Source organism: Bison bison, unplaced genomic scaffold (genome assembly GCF_000754665.1).
Source record: "Bison bison bison isolate TAMUID 2011002044 unplaced genomic scaffold, Bison_UMD1.0 scf7180017864050, whole genome shotgun sequence".
NCBI classification, from domain to species: domain Eukaryota; kingdom Metazoa; phylum Chordata; class Mammalia; order Artiodactyla; family Bovidae; genus Bison; species Bison bison.
This window is the reverse complement of record NW_011494622.1, coordinates 5,561,744-5,572,893: the sequence shown is the minus strand read 5'-3', so window position 1 is coordinate 5,572,893 and position 11,150 is coordinate 5,561,744.

Here is an 11,150-nt window from a genome sequence, read left to right as displayed (position 1 = left end):
AGAGCATGCAGGCTTCAGTAGCTGTGGCACACAGGCTTACTTGCTCCAGGTATGAGGAATCTTCCCAGACCAGGGATCAGACCCATGTCCCCTGCATCGACAGGCAGATTCTTATCCGCTGCGCCACCAGGGCAGTCCCTGCAGGGCTGCATGAAGCAGGTTATTGCGCCCACCTCCAGAGTTTCGGACTGAGTTGGGTCACACAGAGTCAGACACGACTGAAGTGACTTGAAGCAGCAGCAGCAGCAGCAGGCCTTGGGCGGGGCAGTCTTTGCATTTCTAGCAAGTTCCCAGGTAATGCTGGTGAGGCTGGTCTGAGACAGCACTTTGAGAATCACAGCTCTATACTGACACCTTTGTTTACATGGAATCGAGGCAAATAGTGTAAGGTAATAGCTGCCAGGAAACCACGCCTAGGATTGCCAACAGCTGGTTTGAGAGAGATAATTAATAGGCCTGCTTGTATCAGTTAGGGTCTCAACTGGAAACAGATGGCATGCTTCAGATAGGATAAGTCCTGACAGCCAAGAAGTGAAAACCTTGTTAGGCCCTAGGGTTTTGCAATGAAGACCTAAGCATCCATGTACAAGATTGAACTCGGCCCACCTTCACACACAGTCATTTAGAACAGCTGACACAACGCAGGTTGTGAGGTTACCTCCATATGCACGCTAGCCACAAGGCCCAAGGAGGTATCCTAGCTGTACGCTCTGACACATTTATTTCTTTTCTCTCAGAGTATCTGGAGGCATTGCCCTCTTCAGCTCTCTGTCGTCCTTACCCAAAGCATGACTCAGGACTTCACCTGAGAAAGTAAAGTATCTGGGAAAGCTTTACTGATGTATACAAATTTTATCTGAGTAGTCTTATCTCCTTTCCTCTGATCAATGGCCCATTTTTCTTCTACCTGCTGTAACAACTATTCTCACTTCAACATATATGCAGGGGGTTATTTTATCTCTTTAAATTTCTATATGTGAAGTTGTGGGCTTCCCTGGTGGCTCAGATGGTAAAGAATCTGCCTGCAATGTGGGAGACATGGGTTTGATCCCTGGGTAGGGAAGATCCCCTAGAGAAGGGAATGGCAACCCACTCCAGTATTCTTGCCTGGAGAATCCCATGGATAGAGGGCTACAGACCATGGGGTCGCAAAGAGTCAGACACGACCGAGTGACTAACATGGGAGGTTACAGCCATTCTTCCATCTCTTCTGGTACCTGTCGAAAGGACACTCAGCAGACACACTGGCAACTTTAGATTATAGATGATCTCTGTGTAGCCCTTGTTATTATAGCATTCTTCTTTACTTTTTGTTTTGATACTAAATATTTTTAATAATAATCTTTTTAAAAAAACTTATGTAACCTTCTTAGTTAATATGCGCAAAATGGATACAATTAGGGATCCATTCCACATCTCAGGACCAGAGTATTCCTAGACCAGCATATACCTCCTTTCCCATCACCGGTCTCCTCTGCCCCCAAGTAAACACCATCTTTTAAAAAAAAAAAAATGCATATGCTATATCTTATGTAGACTTCCATAAGCAGCATACTGTTTAATTTTGTTGGATTCTGAGCAAATTTTGCAGCTTCTAGTCCTTATTCCATATTATATTTCTAAAAATTGTTTATATTGTTACATGTAGAAGTTGTATATTCATTTTCCCTGTGTAAATTTATAATGTGAAGATGCTTCAAATTATTCATTTCCCTGTTGCTAGACATTTGTGTCTTTTCTAGTTTTTGTTTTTATGAACAAAGTGGCAGTGAGTTTTCTTGTAGATGTCTCCTACACGTTTCAGGGTCCCTCTTGAGTGTACTGAACCTAGTCATAGCATTGCTGGATTATAGAATACATACAGATTCATTTTCACAGGGCATTATGCACTTGTTTTCCAAAGTAACTGCACCAATTTACAACCCTACCAGTATGGCATAAGAGTTCTCATTAAGCCACATCTTTACCACCTCTGATATGATCGGTCACCTTAATTTTTGCCAGTATAGTTTGTGTACAGGGTATTACATGAGGTTTTAACTTCTGTTTGACTAATCACTAGTGAAAGTATCTCTTCTAATGTATCATATCAGGTTCTTAGGGCTGCTGTAACAAATTTCCATACACTGGGTGACTTGAAACAACAGAAATGTTTTCCCTCCCAGTTCTGGGAGCCAGAAGACCAACATCAAAGCACAGGCAGAGTTGCGCTCCTTCTGAAAGCTCTCAGGAAGAATCCTTCTCGCATCTTCCTGTTTCTGGTAGTGTCAGGCCTTCCTTGGCTTGTGGCTGAATAACTCCAGTCAAATCTCTTTCTTTGCCTTCATGTGGCCTTTTAGATCCATGTGTCTCTCACCTGAATGACTCTCATAAAGATGCTCGTCGTTGGATTTAGGACCTACCTGGATAATTTGTTGTTTAGTTGCTAAGTCGTGTCTGACTCTTTGCGACCCCATGGACTATAGCCTGCCAGGCCCCTCCGTCCATGGGATTTTCCAGGCAAGAATACTGGAGCGGGTTGCCATTTCTTTCTTCAGAAGATCTTCCTGACTTAGGGATCAAACCTGTGTCTCCTGCGTTATCAGGAGGATTGTTTACCACTGAGCGGCCTGAATAATTTAGGATGATCTTATCATGAGATTCTTAGTTATTTCTGCAAAAACCTTTTTTTCCAAAAATGTCAGATTCACAGGTTTTAAGAATTAGGACATGGACATTTAAGGATCAGGGCATGTAGTTGAGGCACAATTTAACTCACGACAAAAATAATTACCATTCACACTTTGTAAAACACAGGTTCATGTTTTTTTCTCCCGATTATCTATTGAATCTTTATTATTTTCCTATTAAGCTTTTTTCTTATTGATTTGTAAAACTTCTTTAAATATATCCATTTTATGTCTATTTGCTAAACAAGTATTCTCTCAATCTGTGACTTACATTTTTACTTTTTAGTATGATGTCTTGATAAACAGAGGTTCTTAGTTTTTACGTAATTGAATTTGCTATCTTTTCTTTTATGGTTAGAACATTTTATGTCTTATGTAGTAAACTCTTCCGTGGCCGCAAATAAATTTTCTTATATCTTCTTCTAAATATCTTGACCATTGTTCTTATAGTTTTACATCTTTCATTCATCAAGAGAAAAATTCTGTTCACAGTATATCAGATGAGGATCCAATTTTATTTTTTTTCATGAATAATGGATAACCAATTCCCCCTCATCCTGTCTTGATCCATGTCTAGAGCCACAATAGTTATCTTAGGATAAAGTGACGACAAGCTCGAGGATGAAAGACATAATCTGATGTGATATAGGCACTTACAATAGCACCAATATTTAAGTGACAGTCCTGTATCATTTAGAAAGAATAAGAAAATCCAGTTCAACATTCCTACTCAACTAACAGCATAATCTACATGACATCCTGCAAACCTTAACTGATACAATTTTATACACACAGAAGTCTATCTTTAGCCAGGTTTAACTATCATTGCAAGTAACTTAGAGTAGCTACTTTGAACTTGGGGTTACATATTTACCAAATGACATCACTGAATAAATTGGTGCCAAGAAACACCCAGGTTATTAACCCTCACTCAGCCGCCAGGTGGATGAATCAGCAGTGCCCTGTACATTCTGGGTAACTGTGGGCACAGGTGGTTCCCTGCATGGCTCTTCCATCAATCATGAAAATTAGTCAACTGTGTGGGACAGTCCATTGAATCCATAATTTCATGTCTAATAAATTTCACATGTACACACAAAAGTAAAGCTACCTGAGCTCTCAGAAAACCCAGTTTCACTAAATGCATTCATTTTACCACTGCCCTTTTTCTACACAAGGAAGGAAATAATTGCTTAACTGAAGTCAATTCGTAATCTCCAGATCTCATGAAAAACACAAGTCCTCCTTTAGAAAAGTCATCGTTGGAGAAGAAAACCTGACCCGGATTTTCCTGTACTGTGTTCTGACTGTTTTGGAATAGTCATTTGTGGGTTTAGAAACCTGTCCACACCTGTTCTGGCCAAAACAGTACCATTAGCCACCTATGACTATTTCCATTTACATGAATTAAAATAAAACGTTCAGCTCCGCATTTTGCACTAGCCATTTGTTCAGCGCTCCATAGCACCAATTCAAGACAACAAAGACAGAACATTTCCATCTTCACATACAGTTCCTCTGGAGAGTGCTTTTCTAGACGCTTTCTTCCACTCTATTCACATTCACATCTAAATTCATGTCGTACTTTAAAGTTTACTAAGTGCTTTCCGGTCCATGCTTTGACTGGGTGCTCACTCTATGATTGGTAGAAAGGCATTATTCAAAGTGTCTTTATCTACTGTTGAGTAACACATTCCCCTCAAACTTAGCAACTGAAAATAACAAACATTTATTACCTTGTGGAGTTTCTGAGGTCAGTAATCTGGGAGCAGCTTGGCTGAGTAATCTGGCTCAGGGTCCCTCATGAGGCCGCAATCAGATACGTGCTGAAGCTGGGGCCAGGTGGCTGTTGGAAGAAGCCTTCAGTTCCTTTTTCCTGTGGCCTTTCGACTTGCTCCAGAGTAAATACTTTGGAAGAGAGAGACGGAGGGGGCAGGGGAGGGAAGGAAGGGAGAGCATTGTCTTTTATAACCTGATCTCTGAAGTGACACACCATCCCTTCTGGCTTATCCTACTGTTACACAGACCCTGGTTGGCAAGATATGGGAGGAGATCACACACAGGAGTGACTGTCAGAAGCTGGAGATCATCCAGCCCATCTTAGACTTCAGCCAATCATGTTGCTCTTTAAGACACTCGGGAACGTGTCAAACTCACACAGCTGATAAACCTGAGAGAACATTAGAGAAGAACACGCATCTAAAAGAATTCCCAGGTGGTGCGATGGTAAAGAACCCGCCTGCCAATGCAGGAGATGCAGGAGTTTCCTGGGTTAGGAAACTCCCCCGGAGTAGGAGATGGCATCCCACTCAGGTATTCTTACCTGAAGAATCCCATGGACAGAGGAGCCTGGCGGACTGCAGTCCATGGCGTTGCAGAGTTGGACATGACTGAGCGTGCACACACACACACACACAACCTCTGACTTTTTACTCCTTTCTTCCACAGTACTCTGGCTTCACACATCAAGGTGTTACTTCAACTTCCTTAAACAATTTGACTTTTTTTTTTAATAAACCAGTGACACAGACTAATATCATCAACCTGAAAATACTACAGCTGGGATTCAGGGGGTCTTAGTAACAATTGCTCCTCTTCTTTGCTTTCTCAGGGAAAAAAAAAAGAAAATAAAATAACAGGAGAGTAGAAAGAACAGAAGGAGCCTGCTCCTGACAAGCACTCTGTCCTGACCAAACTCTAGATTGGCTCCTCTTAGCCCCTTGACCTTGACCTTGATGTCCATCTTTGTTGGTCCTGCATGGCCCAATTGTAGCAACAGGCCTGTGAAGTTGGTTTAGCCAGAATGCCCCACCCTCGCTATCTGACAGATTTCCTTTTCTCTCACCAAGCTCCGTGCTGAGTCACTTCAGTCATGTTCTACTCTTTGCAACCCCATGGACTGTAGCCTACCATGCTCCTCTGTCCATGGGGATTCTCCAGACAAGAATACTGGAGTGGGTTGCCATGCCCTCCTCCAGGGGATCTTCCTGACCCAGGAATCGAACCAGTATCTCTTATGTCTTCTGCGTTGGCAGGGGGCTTCTTTACCACTAGTGCCACTTGGGAAACCCTTTCTTTTACCACTCCCCAACTCCCATGTAATATCTGATCACCTTGGCCTGCCTTCAGCAAAAAGCCTGTCATGTTGGTTTATCCAGAATCCCTCTTTGCCCCTGATAGTCTCCTGTTAGTAATTTTCCATCCACTGACCCCCACCTTGCTCCTTGAATAAAAATTCCCAGTTTTCCTTACTGCATTCGAAGTTGTTTCTCTTTCCTGTTGCAAAAATGCCATCTCTGTTGACCCCACACCCATCATAATGGTCCTGATTAAAGTCCCTCTTAGTGTCAAACAAGTGTCATGAAAACTTTTTTTTAGTGCCTCTGGAGACAGCAAGTGGAGAGGAAGAAGTAAGAGGAAGATTCCTCTCCCACACCTAACCACACAGAAGAGACTTTCTACAAATTATTGCTCAGGGAAGGGCCAGAGGCAAACTGCCTCCCTTCCGAAATATACAAAACAAAAAAAGCTGACTTAGTTTACACAGCATACACATAGATGTGCTATGGTTTACCTCCAACCATAGCACATCTTAATTTTTTTTTTTTTTTAATAATTCTATTTCAACTCAAGGGCAAAGTGTAGAAAAAGTGGGCTATGGTGAATTTCAACTGATTTCACTTTTTGGCTTGGCATTCAATATTGGCAGTCAGGGCTACAAGTAGATTCAAATTCCAAATGTCATGGATTTACTGGCTGTGGGTATTCCAGCTGACTGCTTTATCCTTTGATAATTATTTGAAATCAAAGTTTGGTTAACATTCACTGTCGATTCTAAGAAATTATTTCTGGATAACAAAGATACTGGAAAATATGCTAGAAATATTTTTGGATACTTGAGAGGAAAGAGCAGTAGGAATAAAGAAAAATCTTTTAGTTGAACAAATAAACTTTCAATTTTTTGTCTTTATTATGGTAGAAAAATGGGCAGTTTGCAAGACTGAATCATGCTGCTTCTAAAACCTTTTTTCATCATTAAGGACTCCAACGGTCCTTCCATTTGTCATTAGAGTCAGTCTCAATTCCTACTGACCTATGAGTTAAGGAGGTCCATCCACTTATCTTTTCTTTCAATATGGCATTTAAAGGCTAGCTGCGGGAGATGATGTCAGGTAAAAGTAAGCCAAATCCTGACACAATCCACCTTAAGTAAAATGAAAATGTATGCTCTCTCACACAAAGAAGTGTTGAGTTGGGGTGGCCTTTGGAGATAGTTTAGGCTTCATCCTCAGCAAGTGATACGACAGCAGCAGTCCCAGGCATGACATCCTGATCTGACAACATCCACAGGACACATGATGTGTCTTGAGGCTCTCTCTTAGGAGGGAGGAATTTTTTCCCCCAGTGGCCTCCAGTAAACAGCCTGGATGCTTCCGGATATCTCATTGGCTACAATTGGTCTATTGCTCCTGACAAAGAGTACAGAACCACCACAATGGGCTTAAATAGATCATCTGTTAGAGAAAGGGTGTTGGTGAACCATCACAATTCTTGTTTCCCAAATAGGAACCTCTTAGACTCTATATCAGGTTAGTTTTTATCACCAAAATATACTACCAGAAAAAGGATCTTGGTAGTAAAAAAAAAAAAAAGTATAGATATGGAAAAGCATAAATTAAAGATGGAAAGGAGAATTGGAGGAAAAAACCCTAGTGGTTCCAGACCAGGAAAACGAAAGGCAGAATATAAATTGAAATGCTGATCATGAAAATCCTATGAGATAATCCTTGTCAGAATTTAGTGAGAATTATTAGTATATATTTTTTTGCTGCTCAGACCAAATAAGTTGAAGTCTGACAATGATTTCAAGTTGCAAAGAAATGCGATCCAGAATTGGCATATCTACCTAGGCAAATAGGTTAAGCCAAACAAATAATGGATGTATTACATATCTATTATGAGACCAAATCAGTGGTACGCTCGCTTGGTGATTAAAGGACCCTCTTTTAAACAATTTTTTGGTCTGTATTTGGTACAGCTGGTACAAAGGAACATCTTTCTTTAATCATCATGTGAGTTTTTTGTTCTCCTCTTAGGCTGCTTCTTAAACAACATTGCTGACAAAGTCCTTGGTTCATAAAGCGCAAACGAGGAGTAGGGTGTAAGGAGCTGGGGGTGTTATGTTGACAAGTGTGTTAGCTATGAAGACAGTCAGCCTTGAGTTTCAGTCCAAAACATGACCCAGCATGAGTTATCCAATCTACCTCAACCTCACTATTTCATCTGGAATGAGGAGGTAGGTTATTAATTGCTAATATCCTACAGAATTTTGTAAGAACTACATGAAATGATACATATGTACAAGCTGGAATGGAGTTCAGGCTATAATTGGCATTAAGTCAATGTTACTTATTACTATTGGTTATATAAAGCCTCGTAGCAGAGAGGGAGTGGTAGGGGGAGAAAGAGTGGGTAAATTTGAAAATAATGATATTGTAGTTATCTTCATTCTTTACTGTGTCTCTCACAACAGACGAGGTGGGTTTTTGTTTTTGGTGTTTTTTTTTTTTTAAGATCGCTTTAGAAATGCATGTTTATGAAGGAAAGCAAGACTCCCAAAATTCAGTAATGAAAAGTACATTAGATTTCATGTGGCAAAGACAAGACTCAAACCAGATTTATTGACCTTGGATCTAATGTTCTTTTTACTGCCTCTATTGAGAAAGTATTTCAACAGTTTCTGCATGATTCATTGCTTACTGTTCAAAAAGGTAGACTTGGAATCTTTCAGTCACTGAGCTGGGAAAGCGTCACAAGCTTTGGATGGTACATATCCAGCAGAATCTGTTCCCAAACCACATGGGGAGGTTGATCTCATATCTGTAGGGACAGAAGGTCCAAACAAGCCTTTTCTACTATACTATTTACGCCTGACATGAAGGTAAATGTTTTTGTTTGTTTTTAGTAGTTAGCCATCTAGTGTAACACTCCCAAATATCCCCCGGCACCTGGAATATTGGCACTGCCATCTGGAATTTCACCATTAGAATACAATTTTACGACTAAGGTTTAGCTTTAAGAAAGCCCTTGTTATAATGGACTTGGAAGGGACCAGGAAAACGAACACAGACATACCCCTAGTTAACTACTACTGATTCTTATCCGCTGGACTAGTTGTCTGTTTCAATGGCTCCCTTGGAGAGTGCAATGGCTTCGCTTCATCTCTCTCCTGAAGGAGAGCTGTATTTGAACGCAAAGGATAAAATATGCCTCACCTTTAGGAAGTGTAGGGGGGAAGAGGGTGTAGATGAGAAAGCACTGAAAAGGAGCAGAGAGGGTGGGATGACAGAAATCAGTCAGCCTTCCTACAATTATGTCACCCTAGGACTATTTTTAAAATGTCTTAGAATTCTTTTCTACTTTAAACTGAGTGACTCCCCCTGGTTTTCCTACTCAGCAATAGTTGGAGACAATGAAAAGGCCATTTAAGCCATGTTAATATTTCTTAATCACCAAACACACCTAAGTCATTAAAATTTGAATCCTTTATGATTTCACTTAGCATACTGTTGGTAACGTGATAAAATCTGGGACATGAGTGAATCTTTCTGTGATAGTTGTTTTTTTTTTTTTTTAAGGCTTTGGAAGTGAGTCAGTGTTGAATGTATCAAAATTATAATGCTTGATGTAGCCTTCCAAAAACAATAGCAAAGTCTGTAACAACATTGTCCAACAAAACCCTACCATGATAAAAAATGTTCTTTCATCCCTCCTAAATAATACAGCTGCCATTAGCCACAAGTGGATATTGAGTACTTGAAGTGTGGCTACTGACACAAAGGGATTGGACTTTACTCAGCCACTTGTGGCTGGTGGTATTGGACTGTGTAAGTCCAGAGGTGGTCTTTATTTGTATTTATTTATTTTTTGGTTGCACTGCTCTGCCTGTGGGATGTTAGTTCCCTGACCAGGGATGGAACCCATGCCCACTGCAGTGGAAGCATGGAGTCTTAACCACTGGACCAGTAGGGAAGCCCAGTGTAGTTTTGTTTAAAGTTTTCTGCTCTCCTCACTTTGTTTTCAAAAGTACCTATTTCGATTAATGCCATCAATTTTATATATAAATTCCGTGGTTTTTTTTTTTTTTTTTTTCTATTGGAAAATGTTTCTTTACCTATGATAACTCCAAGGTGAGCAGAGCAAACCAAGTTGCCTTGCACAGCAGCATCTTGGGCAAATTTATGTATATTACTCATAAAATACTTGTAATATGCGGTCAATTTCTAATGTCAACTATTGACATAAAAGGAGCGAGCCTGTGTAGATGAAACGGTGAAGCATCAGACGTCTGTCCTCTGCACCGATGGACTGGCCTTTCAGGTCAATTGTCCTTTGATTTCCTCCTCCCCCCTCGGAAATCCGGCACCTTCTGGGTGCCCCTGGGTCTGCAGATTTATGGTGCCCTTCTCTCCCTCTCGTATTGAAATCATTTAAAATCATTTAAAACCTCCTTTAAATTCATCCTAATTGTATAGAGGAGAAACCCGAGCCATTGCAAAGAACCACGGAGGGAAAGAAAAGGACTATTGATGAGCTCCTACCTGCTTGTGCTTAGTCGCTCAGTCAAGTCCAAGTCTTTTCGACCCCACTGGACCGTAGCCCTTCAGGCTCCTCTGTCCGTGAATTCTCCAGGCAAGAATACTGGAGTGGGTTGCCATGCCCTCCTCCTGGGGATCTTCCCAACCCAGGGATTGAACCCAGGTCTCCTGCATTTTGAGAGGATTCTTTACCAGCTGAGCTACCAGCGAAACCCCTACTATGTGCTTACTAGACACTTTATATGATGTTGGGGAAAAGGGTTCCCTGCTTGAATGCTGCTTCCCTGGCAAATAAATGACATTCAATAAACATTTTTAAATGGAAAAACACAAGAATACAGTTTTACAACGTGAAACTGTTATCATGCCCTTATCAAGACGAGGGAACTGAAATGTAGAGAAGTTATATGACTTCCTTTAGGCTAAGTTCACCCAACGCGCCAACATTTAATAGTCTTTCCTCTTAACTGTTTAAGTCTTTGCCTTGCTTCCTGTGTCCTAGGGGTTTTGCTCTTTGCCTTTCAAAGATAACACAAGCTAAATTGACCACTAGATATACACCAATGGCTGCAAAGGTATTAACAGAACCCGTTCCTAGCCGCCAGCCCTTTTCCAGGGGTCTTTGAATTTTAATGCCAACCTTCTGGGGACAGTGTAAACTCACAGAAATGGCTCCCTAGAAATTTCATGCTGTTGAGGAGAGATTTTTATTTTGGTACTTTAGCGGCATTACAAATATATATATTCCACAGCAGATATTTTCCTGGAGTGGATGTTTCCATAAAGGAGTCTGGATGCTTCCACAGAAAGACGCATTTCACTTACAAATTCAACTTCAACAGCGTTTGCCTTTATCTGATCCTATATTATGAGTAGACGATTG